This window comes from Macaca thibetana, chromosome 12, assembly GCF_024542745.1.
Source record: "Macaca thibetana thibetana isolate TM-01 chromosome 12, ASM2454274v1, whole genome shotgun sequence".
In the NCBI taxonomy this organism is placed as follows: Eukaryota; Metazoa; Chordata; class Mammalia; order Primates; family Cercopithecidae; genus Macaca; species Macaca thibetana.
The window spans coordinates 92,291,785-92,314,570 of NC_065589.1; the positions used below are offsets into that span (position 1 = coordinate 92,291,785).

Genomic DNA, 22,786 nt, shown 5'->3' on the forward strand with positions numbered 1-22,786 from the left:
AAGCATTATTATCCTTCTTTTAAACATAAAAAAACTGAGGCTTATAAAGCTTTACTCACATCCTTGGGTTATACACACACTAGTACAAGCATCCAGGCAGTGGTGATACTAGAATTTAAAGTTAGTTCAGGTTTTTTGATGGCAATATACATGCTCATTTCACTCCACACTAGATTGCTTTACAGAATAATGGTACTTTAATTCTTATGAATAATTAACATTCTTCCAATACTCTATAATTTGTAAAGTGTTTTCCCAGCCTTTAATGTTCCTGTGGAGGAGGCCTTGGGCTGGTTAAAAAGGAAAGAAAGGGAGGACTGAGGTGAAGGAGGGGGCAAACAGGGACAAAAGAGCTACAAGAAAGAAGGTTTCATTCAAAGAAAGCAGGTAAAATAAAACTTAAATGACTTCTCAGGGCCAGAGAGGCAGCAAAAGATGAAAAAAGGGGGACTCAAAGAAACAACAGGCTTTACAAGAAAACAGCAAAGCAAGAAATGAGAGTAGAGTTGGCATCAGGGACTATAGGTAGAGCCTACAGTCAGATGCCTCAAGTAACACAAACACGCTGAGAATGGTTCAGCAAGAATTGCAATTGCTGTAGTCAATTAGAAATGGGAAGTGAGCAAGAAGTTTGTTCTGCATGAAAGAGAAGTCCATTGTTGCCATGATCATGGTGGGTGGTTTATGGTGCTGATCTGGAGTCAAATTGCCTGGATTGCACTCTGCCTTCATCTTTTCTAACTGTGTGACCTTGGGGAATATTGATTTCCCTAGCTGCAGTATGGGAATGTTGATACTCCCTATCTCATAATGTTGATGAATTAAATAATATACTGAGGGTTCTGTGCTTAGCACTCTACCAAGGACACAGTAAAAGCAGCATAGTGAAGTTCTAGCAATAATGAGGAGGAGGAGGAGGAAGAATTTTATCCCTAAAATAATTCCTGTCTGACTAATGTGAGACATTATGTGCATTGCAGTTGTGATTGTGTCTCTTACACTCCAGGTGACAGGAGAGAAGGTGCAATATTCCTGTAAAACATCATTATTTGCATTTGACCTTTTCTAGGAAGTACCCAGGAAGACTTAACAGAGACAGTGCCTTAATTAGTGAAAACAGGTTCCATTAGAAGTTCAGGCGAACAGAGCAATGCGGTTAGGCTGAGCTAGGGGTCAAGGGTTAACAGGACTTTCTGAGGAAACATCATCTGTCATTCTTTTGTTCTCCTGTCCTGCCTATCCACACACACCCATGGAAGTCCCCTTTTCGGGACCAGAGGTTAGTGACTGTCTCCCATAGTGAACTGCTTGCCACCCTCAGGAATATTGGTCCCAACGTCAGTGAAAGAGAAAGTGAGAGAGCCAGAGCAGGAAGAAAAGAGAAAGAAGAAAAAGAGGAGAGGAAGAAAGTGAATAAATCAGAGATCCCTCAGAAAGATTCTCATAGCCAGAACTCCATGAGAAAGGGCTGAAATATTCATAGCTGAAAATTTCATAGCTGAAAATACTGAAATATTTCTGAGGACTTGCTGCTGAAAAGGTCAGGAAATGGATCATCAACTCAGATCTACAAATTCAAAATTATACTTGCTCATTGTACTAAGTCTTGCTTTTCCCCCCGCAAAGTGTGGGAATTCACAGAATGCCAGATGGAGCATGGGTCTGTTTCAACTCCCAGCTCTTGTGGTGGTTGAAAATGGCTGTGTGGTTGCTCCACCGTGGTTGCTTAGATGACTAAAAGCTTTATTTGGAAAAAGTAATGATAGTTAGTCTCGTGTAGTATCATGTTACAAATGAAACTCATTCATTGAACACCAAAACTGTATGGTTAAATCTGCTTGAAAGATTGTCTGTAAAATAAAAAGGTTAACTTCACAGCTTATCTGTTCCTTATACATTGCGTATCTGTACATAAAGTTTTCTACATTTAAGCTATAATGTTTTCCTAAATGTGTATCATGGAAACGGTAAATCCAGATACTTCATTCCATGTATAATTGAGGTCAGCCTCTGCAGAAAACTGGGATGCCTCGATTATATAATCCCAGTCCAGTCCACACCATCCTTGTTATTTACAGTGTCAATCTCATTCTATATTGCCCATCTCTAAAATAATAAATATCATAGGTAGTTGTCATATATAAACTTTGATGATTTCTTATTTTAATTAAAAGAATTTTAAAGTGTTGATGCAAGGTAACATTGATGATTTCAAACAGAATCCAATTCCTGAATAAAGCAAGCCAGAAATCTTACATGAGACTATCTTCAGAAAACAACTATTGTGATCATATATCCTCTAGTAAGATGTTCACATTTAATTCAAATGGTCAAGAAGTCTGAGTATCTTTTATTTCCTGAAGGGATGTATATATTTGAAATCTGGCACAACTCACTGAATGTCAGTGCATTAGATATAGGGGGAAGAACAATGAAGAAAAAGAAAATATATGAAAATAGACAGATGATTTTGGGAAGCTTACATGCCTTGGGGGGAAAGAGCTATGAAATAGCTGCTAGCACCCTTGAAAATACTGCTTATGTGCCTCATTATGCCACCTAGATTTCCAGCCTGTCACATTCAATGAGGTCTTTGTGAGCCCATGATGCTAGGGCTGTCAGCCTGATATTCTATAATTTGGAAAGACTCCCACCCCTGCCATTTTGTAATGCTTCCTGAAAAGCAATAGAGGAACCTTGCTGGGTATTCTAACTTCATTTAATAAGAGTATTTCATGGTTTCAGTAAGAACAGCTCTGTGTGCTGGGGCATCCAGTCATCCTCAGTACCATTCATGCTGCTGCTGCTTCTTTTTTTTTTTAATTTATGTAGCGTTATAACTCATTGCCTCAGCATGGAAAATTGCATTTGATTCAATTCGTAGAAATTAATGATATATATAATGGCCCCAAATTCACCACCCTAGTTGCACCTTCTACAATCAGCCTCATCCATTCTCTCAGTTCTGTAGCCTCTCCCCTGAGATTCTGATTGCACATGTTAGGCCATTTTTGGAGAGCTAGATGTATCTTCTTAGAGAAAGTGCACATTGTCTAGGAGTGGGGCAGCAGCTGCTTAATGCGTCTTGTAGTTCTCCATGGAATGACTGGAATTCTGTCTAGCTCCAGAAGGAACAGTGAATCCCTCTTTCTCCTAACATGTGCTTCTTGATGCAGGATTGAGTGGAACTTGTTTCCCTGGAGTGCCCCTAGATTCTGTCCTGGCCTTGGTTTGAGGGCAAATCACTGATGAGGTGGGGACTGGCAGACGCATCTAATGAAGCTTCCAGAAGCCTGCTAGGAAAACAAGGTCAGCACGGGAGTGAAGTGCTGTGATTTGGTGCCTGAAGGAATTATCAGGTGACTGTGAGGGCCCTACACTATGGGAATCAGTAAGATGTGGGATCATCTAGAGAGCCACTTTCCTAAAGAGGAAGAGGATGGATCACTTTCCTTCCTTCTTTCAACATCCTCCCCAAGCTTCTCTTTTCTTTAGAGAATGACAGCCACCTCCACCCACCACCCACCGCCCACCTCCCTTGGAGGACTATAGAATCAGGTATTTTTTAACAGATTTAGAGAAACCATTTTGACGACAGGGCTCATATTCTCCCATCTGATTTTGGCAGGTGTAATATATGTTTGGCAGAGGGATAAACTGGGTCTTGTATCTTTGAAGAGATGCTGATGGGATCAAAGCGGAATGACCACAGAGGAAGGAAGGAGAAGACAAGAGAGTCTTGGTACAGCACTCAAGTCCCAGCACCAAATTATTTCGGGAACAGTATCTTCCTCTTCCTGCCTGTTCTCTCAATGTGTGTCCTTGTTTTCTTGCCTCACACAAACATTCTGATGTCCTCAGTGCCCTTGGTTCATTTCTGTTCCTAGCTAGCCAAGAATAATTATTTCTGTTCACATTTTCCTCTTACTATGGCCTCTCTCACATCATGATGTTACACTGTTACTTTCCAAGGACTCCGCACTTGATTTAGGTATATTTGCTAGGAATATTGTCCTCCCTGCTGGAAGAGAACTCTCTCATTTGGCGTCCTGTGCTCTCTCCCTCTCTCTCTCTCTCTCTCAACATTTTACCTCTAGTTTAGTACAAAGAATCTGTAATCTGCTTTCAGTCATCACTGTTGACACACCAGAGAAATATGACTCTAATTTTTCAAAGAAAATATGAATCACGTAGTGTTCCCCACACAGACAGTACCCTCCTCTGTTAGCTAGCTGCACAATCTAAAATTCTGAGCATGACTTTTCATACAAGCAATGGTCAGATTATTGGGACTGTACAGAGCAGAGCGCTACAGCACCAGGATATGACCTCATCTGCTCTGAGGAACTAAGTGGGGTTGAGCTGTGTCCATGTTTGGAGGAGCACACTTCCAGTGGAGAGAAGCCCAGGAAGGGTCAGCAATTTCTCATTCTGGACAACAGCCTGCTTCTTTGATGAGAACACTTCAATTGAAAATTAAAATGCAATGATAGGCTCATTATTGTCACAGAAAACTGCTTAATAGAGAATAAACTCTGTTTTTCACTACCAAAGAACTAAATGGCATGGAAAAAGAAACATCAACTAAATGGCATAGAAAAAAGTTAATTCATGGTTCATTTTTGTGGGTGACATAGACAATGTAAATAATGGAAATAAGGTTTGTTTCCAGATGAACAACTTCTAAGGCATGTGTTATGGTCAGAACAGTTTTAGCTTTTTTGTGTGTGTGTGTGTGTATGCAATGCTTTGCATGGAAATGTCCTCATGATGCCCCTGTCATTGCAAGACCTTGAATATCCTTGATTCATCCAGATAACTATTTCCAAAGCCTTCCGGTAAAATACAGAACGATTGCTAATGAGAATTAACTATTAAACTATTGGGACGGTACTCAGGAACCAGAATATTGCATGAACCAAAGCATCCCATTCTCTAGCCCCTCAAATAAAAGGAATTTATTGTCTTTTGATGACAAGGCAGAGGAAGGACATATGAAGTAGCAGAAGGTGAATATTCAAGAGCAGCACTTAAGCTTCAATCCTGTCATTACACTCTGCCTACTGAAGGTTCCCACAAAAATCACTTGGACTCAACTCTCTCAGTCTCTCATTACTCATCGGTTACTGCTTCAAGGCTTTTTATCTGACCCACTGTGAGGGGGATGCATTCCAAAGCTGAGAAAATTATTTCCCTTGAGCGTGTTCAGGTGGGTGGGTGAATTTACAGTTGCAGGCGTTCAAGAATGTATCAGTGACAGCAAGATTCCTGCAGGTTCATTTCAGCTGCCGAAGAAATGAGTCTGCTGAATATTGATTCTGTTCTGCTTTAGGTGTTGCCCTTGGAGGCAGTCACCATCCACAAACACGCACGTAAACTCATACTCATGCAGCCCACACAGCAACAGCACATTGCTCTTAGATAGATCAGGCAGCTACATCTTCTGGAATCGATGCTGGGCAGAGAACTATTCTAGACTGTGTGTGTGTGCTGGGGGAGGATGGAGGGTAATTACACGGAAAATAGAGAACATGTTTTAGTAATCTGAAGGTATTGATGGTTTAACAAGAAACATAAAATTAAAGCCTACTAGTACATACAAATAAAATGGGCAATAAAATGTATGCATAAACAACTGAACCAGTACAGTGACAATACTGGCATTTTTGTATGAAGAAATCCTAAACATTTTCGTATGAAGAAAAGGTAAGGAAGCAGAAATTAAAAGGATAACTTGAAGAAGACCATAGGTAGCATGTCAGGCCTGTGGTAAATCTTAGAAGAGATGAACAAAAAGCTAATATTTTTTCTAGTCTTAGAGGAAAGACATGAACTCAGTGTAGTTAAGACAAATGAATGCCGTGGGGCAGCCTATCCAAGACTGTTGTTCCTAAAATCCATGCAATGTTCAGAGGTATTTCTCCTATTTTTTGGAATATAAATTCTGGTTTCAGAAAGCAACAAACAATATTCTCTCTTAGAGATTAACGAAGAGTATCAACATCTTAAGGGCCCCGAAGATTCTTCTACAATACAGCTCTCCAGCTGTAACTATTTTTAGTTCCATGTTTCCCAAACTTCTTTGATTAGAAGGGCTTTTTTTTGTGGTCCCAGGAATATTGTAGGAATCTTTTATGACACACAGTTGGAGAAGCAAATAGAATGGAATTATCAAAGATAATGTTGCGTACATATATCTTCCTTTTTCCCTTGCTGGTAGAACCATGGAAATACTTTTCCCAATGGCCTCAAGAACTTGCAAGTTTCTATCTTGTTCATCAACTTCTCTTTAAAAAAAAACCTTTCGAGTCAAGTTAATATGATTATTTCATTTTAAAAACATTTGGGACCTGATTGCCTTTATCAAACAAGCTCCCATAATATGTTGAACATATTTGCTATAGTTTGCACTGAATCATCAAAAGGAAAACTGTGGTAAAGAATACATTATGCTGTCTAGAAGCATTTTATGTTGAGGAGCATGAAATCAGGAACCTGAGAGATCACCCTTCAAAGAACTACAATGCAATTATGGTTCAAGGTTGTGTATTGTTTTTAATGCATTCAGTTATGATACATCAAGAAGAAGGTAGCTGAAATGATTTTTGTTAATCACAGCTTATCATCAAACTGAGTTACTTCTTGTTTGTCACAGATTGGGTAATACTTGTTCAGTTGTCTCTAGTCTAAATGTATATAGGGATCCTAGTAATAACTAGCTTAGGAACTGGCCACTGGAGACAAAAGTCACAAACAATGTTTATCACTAGATTCTTTTAAAAGAGGGAGCGTAGGCTGTGTCCTCAGGCCAGAATTCACAACATCCTATAAAAGTAGAAGCAATTTTTCTTATGAATTAAGAGTAGGTTATCTTAGGACAATCAGGTAACAATTAACCTCAACTTTTTGACTAGCACCTAGATAGCATTTAGTGAATTATATCAGTGAGAGATAACTAATTCCATGTTCATGATATTATCAGGCTCCATGTTTTTATGTGTGTAATTTCTTGTTAGAAATTCAAGTCCATCGCTTCTAAGTCAGTGAACACATTATGCATGTTTCTCCTTATTTTGAAGTATTTAATGATACATAGTAGGTAAGGAAGATTCAGATATAAAACCTCAAAGTTGAAATATTTATAAAGGGGACAAATTTGACTCCCTAAATATGAAATTAAAACCTCCTCACTATAAAACAGCCTATAAGAGGATGTGAAAAGACAAAACAGTGTAAAAGAAAATATGTGCATCAAATATCATCATCAAAGGCTAATATCCAAACTATTGGAAGAGTTGCTACAATACAGTAAGAAACAGACAAATAATATAACACAAAAAGGAAGTAGGGTATAACAGAATGTTCAGACAAAAAGATACAGGTAGTTTATCAACATGTAGAACAATGTTCCACCTTTCTGGTGGTCATTTAAATGCAAATTAAATCAACAGTGAGATATAATTTTAGCCTTATCAGATTAGTAAAAGTCCAGTATTTTTGAAAATATTTTTAAAGCAGCTGAAATCTCAATCAAAAGAGTTGAGAGGGCAACTTTCCAATAGTTATACGTTTATGTAGTATTTAAACCCTTTGACTTAACAATTCTACTCCTACTAATTAATTTTACAGAAATATTTTCTAGAGTGTTTATAAAAGTGTTCAGAAATAACAATGTCCCCTGAAGGATAATTTGTAATAATAGAAATGCAGCATTATTTGTAGTAACAAAAATTTTAAAAATAACCTAAATTCCTATATTGAATATGTTATAGTTGATTCATGGAGTAAGAAGACTAATAAGCCATTAGAAGGAATCAGGATTTGCATAATCTAACAAGGAAGCATGTCTATAACATATTGCTAAGTGTAAAACAGCAATGACAAGCAGTTCATATAATTTTATTTTTTAGATAAATGTTTGTGTGTGTACACACATGTAAATGATGTAGTAATGAATTTCTTTTCGTTTTTCTAGACATATTTTATTTTTCAACATTTTATAGAAAACTTTGTTTTTAAAAAAAGCAAAATAAAATACTCAAGCAAAAACACCTCAGATGGAATAGTGATGGAAGGATGCCATATGGCTAGCCTTAAATGTCTTTTTAAAGTAATTTCCCAAGTCAAACTGTAGGCATGATCTAGGGGATTAGAAGTGCATTAATCCCAAAACTCAGCTATCATTTCTCCATCGCTGCTCCATTGATGGCATCTCATCTTTTCCTTGGACTACTGCCTTGACCTTTACACTGGTCTCCCTGCTTCCACTGTTGATTCATTGCAACAACCCATTCTCAACATAGCAGGTCGAATAGGCTTTCCAGCATTTCAATGATATGCTTTCTGTTGCACTCAAGATAAAACCCCAAATCCTTAACCTACCCTGTAAGGACCTATGTTATCTTGTCTTCCCCAGTTTTCCAGCCTCCTCCGATTGTATGCTACTCCTGCCTCACTAGGCTCCAGCCCTCTGGCCCCTTTCATTTACTCAACGGCACTCAGTTCTTCCCTGCCATAAAACCGTTTAGAAGTTTTTCACTTTTTCCAGAATGCCCTTTCCCTGACTCCAAACCCATCCCATTTCTCCTCAATTCTTGGCTAAGATGCAGTCATTCTTTCTCACTCATCCAGACTTCCTCAGAGAGGCTTTCCTAACTAAATAATATTTCTGTCAGTTTCTTTTACTTTCAGTTTACTTGTCACAGTCTGTAATCATATTATTATACAATTCTTTGCTTAATGTTTGCCTTTCTATCAGAGCAAGATTTATGTAAGCAGTAACCAAATCCTTAAATCAAACAAACAAATAGTCTATGAAATCACTTTGTTAGCATGATACCTGGCAGCATAAGAAATATTTTGAATAAATGAATAAATGAAAGAATATACCAACGCCTCCCACCCTGTTGATTCTTATTTTAAAAACCCAGTTTTTCTTAAGCTTACTTCTGTAAGCATCTCATAAAATATTCCAGAGTAAAGCCAATAGAAAACCAATCTACCATAATACAAAAGTATTTTAGTTAATGAACTGAAGTACTATTCAGAGTGAGTAGAAACATCCTTGGGTGCCACTTACAAAAACAGGCTTTGCTGTTTTCATATTCTCTCCATCCATAAGAGAGTGGGTGTCTCAATCCTGTTACAAGTTTGTACTGTTAGAATCCCAGTGACCAGGGGAAGCTAGCATCGCCGTTTAAACTGTTATGTCTTAACTCACATTTTATTTCTGGCAATTTAGATTTTATACCCTTCTATCTTTTTTAAATGAAACCACAGCTCATCTGTTCTTATACCCTCCAAACTTAAAAGTTTGTCTTTCTTTGACCAAGGAGATGGTAAATTGGGAAAACATGGGAAAACCTCCTACCAAAAGCATCACTCTTCTGGGAAGAGAAAGACAAACAGAAGTCGAATCCTGTGTTTATGAGTCAAATGTTGCTTGCCTGTTTTAGATGAGTTTTGCAAAGAGTTTTATTAATGTGCAAGCTTTCTTTCCAAGTTCCACAATTACATTTGTTCTGCTTTCATTTCCTAGTTCCACTAGAAACATCTGCATCTGCATTTGATACAAGTTCTGTAAGTATTTTATGCTAGGTACTCATTAAATTTCTTTGAGTTGTATACAATAGAAACTAGAAGATGATCAAAAGGGACAAAAGAAACGAAAAAAGACTTGAACAATGAAGCACTTGAAGGGATGGAGACAAAACTACTCCAAACTCATGGATTTTTTTTCTCTAGAGTTCCGTAAGGAGCATGCATCTGTTCCTTTTTGCCTATTGTTTACTGGTTAAAATTCTCAAGGCCAGGTTCTAACTGGACCAGCTTAAAACAGGTGCCCATGTCAGTGTTCAATCAGGTATTGCCAGCCAGATCCACTTCCGTGAATGGAGTAGGCAGAGAAGGGGTGTTTTGGAAGACACCTTAATGGATATTTATGACAAACAGCCTATAAATTATACTGAAACATTTTATTGATTGACTGATAAGAAAGCTATAAATATAGATGTATAACTCACTGAGAAACTTTGAAAGAGCCATAATCTAATAATAAGATTCTAGAATGACATATTTTAAATTTGTTCAAATACTGAGAAAGATATAGAAACTTAAAGCACATGGGTAACCTTTATGTTTGGGGTGTAGAAGGTTGACCTTTAGCAATATGGCTTCCTTTGTCTCCAGTCTCCTGCTGGAAAGAGCGTTTTTTTAGTACACATTGTGTCTTACTAGCTTTGACTTTCTCCCTTCTTGCACACCCAAATTCACACCATGGGTTGTTGTCCTCTATGGTTTGTCCCCTTTCTCTTACTATCTTTGTCACTTCATACTACGGCCCTCACCTTATCACCTCATTCTCAAAGATTGACATTAGTCAGCAGGTATTCCGGCCTAAAGTTATTTACCTCCTTTATTCCACCTTCCATGTGCTGCAAGATGAATCTTCCTAAAACACTACTTTTGTCATGATGGCAATCTCCTCAAAAACATTTAATCCATTTTGCTTTCCTACTTAATCAATTATAATCTCCTTTGCTGATCTGCCCAAGTCTTTTAATGGTTTGGCTGTTCTTATCCACACTTCGTTTCCAGTCTTCCTTAATCTGAATGCGTGGGTCTATCAGTTTGGCCTTCTTAATGTCCTCTTCCAACCATATTCACACATCTACTCCCACTCCTGGCTCACGTTTGGTTTTGTACTGTGCTAGAATGCTATACCTCATCCCTCCTGTTCACCTATTGAATTCAGATTATTATTCTAGACCCATCTCAAGGCTTAACCTCCCATGAGGTCTACCTTATGCTTACTGTCCCAATTATTTTAAAAATTATTTTATTTTTGAACTTGGTATGTATTATGATTTTATAAAAGATTATTCTGGGCCAGGCACAATGGCTCACACCTGTAATCCCAGCACTTTGGAAGGCCGAGGCGGGCGGATCATAAGATCAGGAGATGGAGACCATCCTGGCCAACATGTGAAACCCCGTCTCTACTAAAAATACAAAAATTAGCTGGGCATGGTGGTGCATGCCTGTAGTCCCAGCTACTCAGGAGACTAAGGCAAGAGAATGGCTTGAAGCCAGTCCAGCCTGGCGACAGAGCGAGACTCCATCTCAAAAATAAATAAATAAATAAAAATAAATGATTATTCTGTTCTTTAATGTCTGTAAACAGTTTGCAAATTTAGGCTACCAATATATAGAAAGTACATAATACTCTTTTATTCCTTATTATTTTAAATATTTATTATATGCTTCCTACATGCCTGACATTGTTCGAGACAATGCAGATACAAAGAGCAAGACAGATAAGATAAAGAAAGGTATAGAAAGATAAGATAAAGAAAGATACTCCCATCGGCATTACTTACGGCAGAAAAAGATAGACTGCAGCCTGGGCAAGGTGAAAAGTGACAAGAGATGTGGTAAGAGAGATAGGGTCAGACTGTGGAGAAATTTGAAAAGTATGGGATAGGGAAAATAGCATGATTTCTTTTCCTCTTCACCCTTCTCCTCCTCCTATGCTAAACAGTATAGGTTTTCTTTTAAATGTAATGGATGATCACTGACTCCTGTGTAGAAGAAATATTATAAAAGGGCAAATGAAGAAACAGAGGACATGCAGAAATCTGGGGAGGAGATGATGGTGCCTTGGGCTAAGGTGATAGGAATGAAGCTGGAAGAATTGTTTCACGTGTTTATATGTGACCTCTCCTGCTATATGAAGGGCGTGGTGGCTCACACCTGTAATCCCAACACTTTGGAGGCGGGCGGATCACGAGATCAGGAGATCGATACCATCCTGGCTAACATGGTGAAAACCCGTCTCTACTAAAAATACAAAAACATTATCCGGGTGTGGTGGTGGGTGCCTGTAGTCCCTGCTACTCAAGAGGCTGAGGCAGGAGAATGGCGTAACCCGGGAGGCGGAGCTTGCAGTGAGCGGCGATAGCACCACTGCACTCCAGCCTGGGCAACAGAGCAAGACTCCATCTCAAAAAAAACACACACAAAAAAACAAAACAAACAAACAAAAAAACCACACCACAGACAGATGATATATCTTAACCTACGAAATATTCCACAGGTAAAAACACACAGCAGATGTTCCATATATATCTGTTGGCAAACTAATTGATTTAATTTTACCACTGCTTTATTTTAAAAATTGAGCAATAGAAGACTGATAGTATATAATGACTGAATTGGCCAATTTGTTTTCGTTGTTAAACGTTTCTCTTCGTCCTCATAATGGACACCTGCACAATTATTTGTTTGATTTACCAGGCAATGATGTTCAGTCAAGATGAGCCAAACTACTAAATTGAACCTTCTTAACATTTTTCAGTTTTTGGACATGTCCTCAATGTGTCACAATATTGTAAGGATCTTTAATAAGAAAATCTCAAGGCAATGTAAGACAGCTGAACATTTTTTTCTTCCCACAAGTATATTTCTTTTTAGACCAGTGTGTTTGCTTTTGCAAATGTCATGGTAATGTTTCAAATACTTATTTAATCTCCAATGTATAGTTGTGAGTAGGATGTGCCAATGATTAAAACTCTGTGTATGGAAATAAAAGTGCTGCTTACAAAGGCTGTTAAATCTCAAGACTGTGTTTGGGTGTCTAATTCATTTTTCTTTTTATAACTATAACTTGACCATTTGAGGACTAACTTTTCCCAAGTAACTTTTTGAAAAAAAAAAATTTAAATGTTCACAAGAGAAAGGCACTATATAAGTGAGTTGACTCAAAGACATGTAATCCGTTCCTTATAGGTAAATCATATAATGAATGCAAAGCCTAGGATGTCAGGTTTCCAGTGAAGTTCTCTTCTGAAAAATTACCGTCAGGGTAGAAAAAATGAAATAATAAATACAAAAGCACTTTGAAACATTTTAAAAATTAAATATGTGGTACTCTTTTTACTTAATAAATCAGAACAGCTTCTTTCTCCTTTATTCAGAACAATTGCAAGCCCTTGGATTCTAAAGAAAATGTTTTTTGGAATGGTTGACTAAAAGCCAGAGTTGATTTCACCAACCTGAAAACCTTCTACCGCCCTGTTTTAATTTTTACAAGAAGCTCTGTGAGAGAAGCCTCCTTCAATATTTACTAATATCATTTCGAAAAAAAAAAATTCTAATGAAATGGTTCACTGATGAAAATAATGCCAAGTCCTGATACGGCCCATTGGAATGAAATCACAGTTCCATAGAATTTTAGAAGTGGACAAGGCATTAGAAACCATTTAGTTCAATTCATTTGCTTCTCACATGGTAACAAAAAGCAGGCAAATTTTTGTGACAGAGAAGAATAGACAATTGAGAGGGATCCACGCACTGTATCTTCATAACAATAATAAAAAATGCATTGTTTACTGACTTCCATGAACCCTTTTGTGGCAGCATTGAGATTTAACCTCTGGTCTCTGAAGCTGAGGCCAATACTCTTCACCTGCATCCTGAGGCCAATAGTCTTCACCTGCCCCCTGCTTGTTTGAATATCTTCATTTTACTGTATTATTGAAGCCATTCCATTAACTAAATTGTAAACAATAAAATTAAAATGTCTCTGCAAATTTTCTATATTCCAGGAACTGTTCTAAGCACTTACAACTAGTAAATTGTTTTAATCACTACATACCGTTATCATTTCTGCTTTACAGATTAGAAAACTGAGGCTCAGAGAGTTTGATCGTTCATCAAAATCCCAGAGATACTGAGTGGCAGAGTATGGATATGAATCCACACAATATGAATACTAAATACCTGCCCATTACTTTATTTGTGACTACCCAAAGTACTTCACTTAAAATTATAATAAAACTTAGACAATTTATGTTCTTAAAAATAAATAGTATATAAAATTCTGATAATGACTGCTTCTAGTTTTAAAACCCTGATAATTTAACTTTCAGCATTAGGATTTCAAATATATCATCAAAGAAAGAATCTGGGAAATACTTTGCTAATTTGGGGAACATATTACCTGATTCAAATATTCATGTGAAAGACTCTGCATCTGCTTTGATCTTGTCTGTATCTCCAGATATCAACACAGCACTTGGAATGTGATAGGAGTTCCATAGCATCTATGAAATGAATGAAGGGATGAATTATTGAATTGCAAATAATTTTTATGTGTAAAAATGCTAAAGAATTTTATTAGGGCAAATCTGGTGACTTGCAATGATTCATATAGCTTCACTCAATATCAACAAATTTCTTAAATTACCAAATTACATAATAAGTTTAAGCATTATATGTATTATTAAATAAGTTTATAAAAAATCATGTTGCTTTTCTTTAAGTACTATATGAATTGAATTGTGCTTTTAAAATCTGAACACCAGAAAAATGACAAAATACTGGCAGTTTTTAAAAATCAAAATTTCGACTATCAACATAAATATTTATTCCTCTAAAAAATCACTTTCCTTCCCTTATGATCAAGCAGGTGTAATGACGAAAGATCAATTTAATCCACATATTTAGGAATATTTGCCAAGCAAAATATAAACAAGATAATACTTTTCTTTCAGTGTTTGTTGAATCCCACAATGGTTAGCATAGTGGGCAAATAAATATATGCTTAAATCATTTACTGGGATTTGTTTTATGTTGGTCTTCCCAGATATTTAAAATTTCATTACTCAACAGAAATTATCTACTCAGTAACCTTGGTAACACATATGTTTAAATACTATAGAAAGATAATTAGAAAATAGATGCATTATAAGTAGAAATTTTATACTACAGGAAGCTCAAAATATAAGAGTATTTCAAGTACATTGTTTACCATCTTAATTAGCTATTTAAAAAATAAAACGTCTCAATAGACCTGATATTTTTCTCCAGAATGAATTCTAGTCAAGTGAATCAATGCAATTGTTGGGGAAATTTGATATTCAGCCTCTATATAGCTCAAATATTTGATTTCCCTTTGTATTCTAGGCACTATTTTACAGGAAGACCTGTATTATATGGCAGTGCTGGATGATCTCCCACTAAGTAACAAGGCGGCCTGCTTCTGCTCAGCTTACCCAGCTAGAGAAGAGTAGCCCAGCTCACAGGGGTAAGGTGTGCACTACAGCTGTGCAACATTAGAGAAGCTACTGGATATTTTGAATAGTTCAAATATATTATTTATTTATTCAGTAATATTGAGATGCTTTATCTTCAATAAGATGATAATTATTTTAGATTCCCCAGCCGTTGTTAAAGCCAGATATAAATTATTCCCTTCATTGGGTGGGTGGGGAGTAGAGGGCAAGCATTGGATGGATGACCTTTAAAAAGTCCTCTCAAACTGAAAGGATGTGGTTTTAGATGTCTATAATCTAGTTGGGGAAATAACCCTGAAGCAAAGCTAACTATGAAGGCTGAATATAATTAATTGCTGAGTAAATCGCCTGAAGGAAGAGAAGCAACATGAAGTTTAACAAAACTTGTGCCAACATGAAGTTTAACAAAACTTGTGTTCAGCACATTTATTATAATGGGATTTTTAAAAAGATCTTATTCGGTGGAAACTGTATTTATAAGTAGAGTTCTCTATGTTTCTATGTTTCTATAAAATGGTGTAATAAATTGAAATGCAATCTACTTTTCTTTTTCTTTCTTTTTTTTGGTTGGGGGGGCGTAGTCTCGCTCTGTCGCCCAGGCCGAGTGCAGTGGCACGATCTCGGCTCACTGCAAGCTCCGCCTCCCGGGTTCACGCCATTCTCCTGCCTCAGCCTCCCGAGTAGCCATCCCACCTGGCTAGTTTTTTCTTTGTATTTTTAGTAGAGACGGGGTTTCACCATGTTAGTCAGGATGGTCTCCATCTCCTGACCTTGTGATCTGCCCGCCTCGGCCTCCCCAAGTGTTGGGATTGCAGGCGTGAGCTACCGTGCCCAGCCTACTTTTCTTAATCTGTAAGTACCACTGATCACTAAGTAACCAATTTGATCCCAGCATAGTTTATTGAGTTACTGAGATTGGCTGAACCAAATATTCTTGTTTTCATTAATATCCTGGGCAGTTGGATTAATTACAAGGTTATTAACTTTCAAACAATAGGGTTTTTTTTAGATGTCTTTTTAATACTAACTGATCTTTATGATAGTATCTTTCTAATTTCAGTGCTTTAGAATTATATTCAGAGAACCAAGTTCTACAAATATTGAAAGAGCAATTTTCAATGTTATTGCTTGCTTCCTTTTATTGGTTATTGGTATTTTCTCCAATAATTTAAAACAGAAAAAAATGGGCAGTCTTCTTTTGATATTTTATTGGCCAAGCCTCTAATGCACCTCAAGTTACATTTTGGATAACATTGCCCTACATCAGATAACAGCTCTATAATCCTTACCTTCAGCTTCATTCGTCCACTTTTGCCTTTCTTTCCTTCTCTCAGCCCTGCAGATTCTGGTGGTCATGCCAGGGTTAGTTGCTAGAAGTTCTTGGTTACCAAAAAGTCCAGAGAATAATTGTCAATCCACTCTAGAAAACAGCAGATGGCAGATTTGGGGAAATAATTCCATTGTAAAACCTAAAGGTTGAATGCTAGTTAAAAACACAGTCATGTCTCGATCTAGCTGGCTTGGACATCAAAGATGGCAGAGGGCCAATGAATGAAAGTGGTAGGCCATTCTTGATAAAGCCCCTGTTTAAGAGGTCTCCTCCTGCATTAATCTCCTTGGCCCCGCATCAGAAGTGGCAGCAATGCCAGCATCCAGCATCTTTCACCTGGGAGAAAAGTTCTGGGACCAGAGAGAAAATTTCATTTGTTATTCAGATCCATTTATCTTCTCTACTTTTCAACACCTTTTTTTTTTTTTCTTTATTTGTCTCCTCTGTCTCTGACATTGATTATTCTTATGAGCTTATTTTTTTCTTGTATTTTTAGCTAGAAAAAAATTTCAAGTAAGTGAATACCAGAAAAATGCTTTGGGCCTCTGTGAACAGGAGTTATAAGCATACACAAAACCCCGTGAAAAAATTAGCCGGGCGCGGTGGCGGGCGCCTGTAGTCCCACTACTTACTAAAAAATACAAAAAATTAGCCTGGAGGCCTGAGGCAGGAGAATTAAATGAGTTAATCATGACTTCAAGATGTACTCAGATACATTGATGATAAAGTAGGACTTCAGGAGGACTATAATAGCAGTCTTTTACCTTTTTTGTTTTGTTTTGTTTTTAAATAGATACTTCACCAGGAATTAATTCAGAATTCTTGTAAATGCTCTTGGCTGAAGGTCCTATTAGCCTTCACTTGAACATTTTGGTCAGGGTTTCTTTTTCCCATTTTGGAAAATCGTTTTCTGGTATCAAAGAAACACATGTAGTATTGATTTTATTTTTTAAAAAAATTGAATTACACAACCATTTCTTTTCTTGCTTCATGACACAGGAAAGGCTTGCCATGTCTTTTGGGAAAGACCTGCCAGTGATCCAAAGGTCAACCTAATCTTCCTGGTAACCCTTCCAAGGGGACTCTGGTACTGTCGATAAATACAGGCGCCACAGATGGCACCATTTTATCTTCCAGAAACCTCCTCCTCTGGATAGCAATGAGTTATAACGCTACATAAATTAAAAAAAAAAAAAAAAGTGTGAACATCTTCCCTCTGATCAGCAATAGGTCATTCTGCACAGGATTTCAGAGCTCATGAAAGATGTCCACTGGTCAGTTCATCACAGTGTCTGCGTGCACTCCATTAGCTATGCTGTAAGGAATGCCACTTGCTCTTTGTGTTCTGTGAGGCAGAACAATAGGGCACTCTCCTCTGGAATAGCTGCTGATTCCTTCAAAGTTCAGTCAAAGCCCACATTTTTCCTTTCTGAATAATGTATGAGCTTGGTTCACCCATGTGCTGCTAATCTACTATGGAGGAAGCTTCCAACAGCTTTCAGCCTTTTTGTCCATGCCACTGAGAAAAACTCACCAGTTCATACAGGAAGACCTTGTGATCAGACTTTGGTAGAAGGATTTTGATGAAAAGGTAGGAGTGAGAGAAACCCAGAGGAGTGTGAATTGCACATAAACAGACAGGCATGCTGACCTTTGAGATGGCATCCAATTCAATATTTCTTACCTCATGGGCTCATGTGAGACAGAAAGTAAACACAGCTTCTGATGCACAACAGTGAGCAGGCATTGTGTTGAAGAAATACTCCTCCATGTCCCTTGTGAAACAGAGGTCCCAGTCAGTGGCCAGCTTGCAAGCCTTTTTAGTCCATGATGTTCAATGTGCCCCATGGGGGTCTACTTCTATTTTTCACCTGTGTATTATTCCCAGGACCATTGTAACAAATTACCACGAGCTGGGTGGTTTAAAATAGCAGAAATTTATTCTCTCATAGTTCTAGAGCCTAGAAGTCCAAAATGAAGATGTTGGCAGAGCCATGCTCTCTCTGAAACTTCAAGGGAAGATCCCTTTTTGCCTCTTCCAGCTTCTGGTGGCTCTTGGTGTTCCTTGGCTTGTGGCAATAGAACTCAATCTCTTTCTCATCTTTAAGTGACCTTCCTTTCTGTGTGTATTCATCTGTCTTCCCATAAGGGCACCAGCCATTGGATTTAAGGCTCAACTGAATCCAGTATGACTATATGTTAGCTAATTACACTTATTTCTAATTAAGCTCACACTCTGAGGTTCTGGGATGACATAAATTTTGTAGGGATATTTTTCAACCTAGTATACAACCTATAAGAATAAAGAATCATAATTTATAGACCCCTGTGCTAATTTCTAGAAGTATCTGGGAAGCATGCTTTGTGCCTAGCCATTTTTAAAATGTGGATAAAGATGCTTCTAAGGATCATATTCCATTCCTCAACCAGAGGGAGACAGCTTCACGTGTGCAAAACTACCAGCCTCCTAGGACCAAAGGCTTCCCTATACATATGTGATCAAACCCACATCCTTCAAAGGCCTTTTTTCATATGACTTTTCTCTGGAGCTACTCTTTCCAGAGGATGTTATTAATCTTCTTTTAGTCCCATAAATTTCAGTAGAGTTTTATAAATTTAGAACTTCTCAAGGTCCCCAAAATCCACTGTCCAGGTAGGAGGGCAGGAATCAAGCAGTGAAGAATCATGAAATCACAAACATTTAAAGGAAATTGAGGCACTGGGCAGCCAACCCTTTATGGAAGATAGTACCTTACATTTATTAGTTAGCTCCATAAGCAGGAATGACCAAGTATGAAACCAGAAATTTATCTGGTAGATGACTTCTGAAGGATGGAAGAATGTATTATGAGGGAGGTAGGAGGGCCCAAAACAAACCTCACCTGTTTTATCAGTTAGCTTCAAGCTACTCCTGAAGCTCAGAGTGACCTCTTTCCGTCATCTCAATTCTTACATACCAATCAATCAACATGGGTGTTGTGTTTAGCCTCTTGTTGTATTTGGCTAATATCTTCTCACTTGAACTTGTTAAATCTTCCAAGAGTGGAGGAATGTGAGGGGACAGAGTGTAAGTGAAGACATTTTCTGTTCTCTGGGTCCAAGGAGTACAGGGGGCCTCTCATGCCCAGCAGAGTGGCTAGGGAAAAGCAGGAACAGCATTCTCTAAGGCAGGTGACATGAATTTGAACATTAGAGCAAAACTCCTTTAGCTTTACCATCTCCTGCTAGAGCCTCTGTAGACATTTTTCACCAATATGTTGTCTTTCCTATCCGTTATAATGTTTTAGTTGTGATTAATAAAAGAACTCTGCAAAATGGCCTACAAAACAAGGGTTTTATTACCTCATACCACAAGAATTGTTGAGTCTAGAAGTTTCCAAGATTGGTTAATTTAGCAGCTTAATAATATGAAGGGCTCCGGTGCTGTTGGTCTGTCTTCTCTAACTTGGCTATGTTTCCGTTGTGGTCTTGAGATGGCTGAGGCTGATGCAGACATGAAGACCAGGACCACTTTCAGGGGTGGGCCATCAGTGCTCTCCTGTAGGGCCCCAGGTTCAGCAGGTCCTGCTTGGGTGCTAATGCTCTGTGGTCACTGTATTGGAATTCTTAGTAATTCTACTTAGAATTTGTGCTTTGTAAGTGAAGTACGATGGAACAAAGAAGCATGTACCAAGGGTTCAGAGCCCCAACTCATGGGCAGTCCTGCCTGACCTCCTTGCTGGGACAAGTTCTAGGCCACTTGCTCCCAGTCACTGCCCAACAGCTGCTGCCCACCTCTGCCTCTGGCAGAGGTTGGAGTATAGGTGCAGGGGGTCGGGGTCAGAGTAATGTGTGCTGTACATCTGAGTTGCAGGACGAGGCTCTAGGTGTCTCTGAGGGTACCCCAAACCCAAAGCACAAATAAAAACCACTATGACAAGTCAAGAAGGAGAGACCATTGAAAAAAAAAAAAAAGGAAAATGTTTGATTCTGCTTCTTGAATAAGGATCTTCACATTTTAAATTTTCATTTGGGCCTGCAAATTATGTGGCTAACCCTGGTTCAGAAATCCAGCAGAGAAAACAGATTTTACTTTGAAAGGCTTTTCTCTGTCTACAAAAGTCTTCTTCAGATGCTTCGAGGAGATCCTAGTTCTACATAGCTCAGAGTTGGAGCACATGTCCATGCCTGAGATAATGACTGGCCAGCAATTAAGACTACTCTGATTGATACAGATCAATAGAGGTTCACTTTTGGGACAAAGATGGTCTCCATCCTTGAACTCATGGTAGCTTCAAGTATTAGAGCAAACTTGGGTTCAGCAAGTAAGGAAAAATTAGGGTAGAATAGTGGGAGGAGGATGATTTAGGTATAAAATTAGCAGTGTCTGTCACACTGTTTTCTCTATGATTTATCTCCCTTTTCATTCCATTATATCAGCTAGATAAGTCATAAGGATTCTCAGAAATGACCTAATGAATGCTCTTCCAGTTCTTTTGCAGTGGAAATCACACAGAGAACCCCAAAATCAGAAGGCAGTAAGAAAACGAAAGGGTAGCTACTTTGGTTGAAACAGATGAGTGTTGCTTGGGTCCTAACAAATTAGGAAACCATTACCCTAAAGTAAAAGTCTACTAAACCAATATAATTATGTCAACTTAAATGTTGTTCTTGAAAAATCTTTCCAAGCTACTTATATATTTTTTAAGACCTCAAAAATGTCCTAAAAATAGATGTTCGTCAGACGTATGTGCACTTCAGTTTATTTTATTTTCTTACTCAAATGCAATATTTTTTCTTTTTCAGGGCATATAAGATAAACTAACCCATCAGGAAGAGATACTATAACAATTAATGTTTTTCTAGTTTAATTATTGTTTTTACTTAGGACTGAGCATCTCACCAAGCCTTCTGATGTTTGGCCTGTGTACTTAATTTCCAAACTACCAGAATCACATTAAAATTCCTAAGCATTTGGGATTGGACGACTTGATGGAATAGCAGAATGTAACTGGGCAAGAAACTGAGTTGGAAGTTGATTTTGTTTTCTTTTCACACCAAACTCTCAGCTACTGGGCAGACAGATCTTACATCTTTCTTTACCCATTGTCCCAGAAGATTTTTATGCCAACCATTCAGTTCCAGTCACTCTGGTGTACTCCCAGAGGTACAAATGCCACCAGCTGAGAATGTCAGAAGAGGAAATCCAAGCCTGACTATACACTTGAGCTTTACAGAAAACATTTAGCAACCTGGAAAGGCCTCAAGAAAATGTGTCCTAACCCTTCCACATTCCATCCACTGCTTTACCATGGTACAAATACATACACTGCAAAACCTTGCCCCGCAAATGCACACTATAATCCACAAAACTGTGCCCTTATGCACCACAGTCAGAAACACAGAAAATTTCTTCTGCATAGGAATTCTGAAAACGAAGACCAGAGTCTGAGGTTTTCACCACAAGGACTCCACTAGGATTAGCACAGATGCTTGGGAAAGAGAGGGGCTCAGTCTGGCAAAACACTCCACACAAACTTAACTGAGCATCACTAGTGGAAGGAGAGGAATGTACCCAAGACACACGGATGCCACAGTGTCTCACTGAATCTTTTCTAGTTCTAAAGATCAGGCTTTAGTTGAGTGATGTTGGTGCACATAGGCTTGCATTTTTTTATGTTACCTGTTAGGGTTTCTTGGCTTTGTTCTAATCTTAGGCCTATGGCACAACTAACTGAGGTCAGTTACCTAGAAAAAGTATCTGAAGAGGACTAGGTAAGAAGTGGGCATAGGTGAGTGCTGGATAAAGAAATTCAAACCCTTAAAATACTCTATTTCTTGAGCAATGTCTTTGTCATAAAGAAGGGCATGATGAAAAAATGAGAATCACATTTTGTCTTAGTCTGTTTGTGCTGCTATAACAGAATACCACAGAGAGGGGAATTTACCAAAAAAAAAAAGAGAGAGAGATATTTGTCTCATGGTTCTGGGGTCTGGGAAGTCCAAGACTGAAGGGTCACATCTAGTGAGAGTCTTCTTCCTGTGTCATAACATGGCAGAAGGCATCACACAGCCAACACATGAAACAGAGGAAATCAAGCCAAATTCATCCTTTTATCCTGAGCCCACACCCGTGATAACTAACTCACTCTCATGATAAGGGCACTAATGTTTTCAGAAAGTTGAAGCTCTCATAACCTAATCACCTCTTAAAGGCCCTGGCTGATAATACCATCACAATGACAATTACATTTCAACATGAGTTTTGGAGAGGACATTCAAACTACTGCACACTTTGACCTGCTTTTTCTAGACTATTGAAGAATTGCCAAGCTGGTTTCAGAATTTTCAATGGCATTTACGTATGTTGGAGATACACAACTCATCTAAAAATCATATGATA

The 22,786-nt window shown here is 38.1% G+C and overlaps 1 protein-coding gene and 1 long non-coding RNA gene across 6 annotated transcripts in view; one reads left to right on the top strand and one right to left on the bottom strand.

The window, feature by feature from the left end:
* LOC126931994 (uncharacterized) overlaps positions 1–19,976 on the bottom strand; it is a 67,708-nt gene extending 47,732 nt beyond the window's left edge. For 3 of the 5 annotated variants that reach the window (XR_007718072.1, XR_007718073.1, XR_007718074.1), the window contains exons 1-3: positions 19,747–19,976; positions 16,364–16,494; positions 14,000–14,102 (exon numbers count right to left, since the gene is read on the bottom strand). This is a non-coding gene — a long non-coding RNA (uncharacterized LOC126931994). Of the gene's footprint in view, positions 1–9,452; positions 9,560–12,910; positions 13,552–13,999; positions 14,103–16,363; positions 16,495–19,746 lie in introns of those variants that run through there. The other 2 variants (XR_007718075.1, XR_007718071.1) reach the window with 2 other exon arrangements.
* Positions 1–22,786, top strand: part of RND3 (Rho family GTPase 3) — a 1,016,315-nt gene that overhangs the window by 837,471 nt on the left and 156,058 nt on the right. The window lies entirely within an intron of this gene.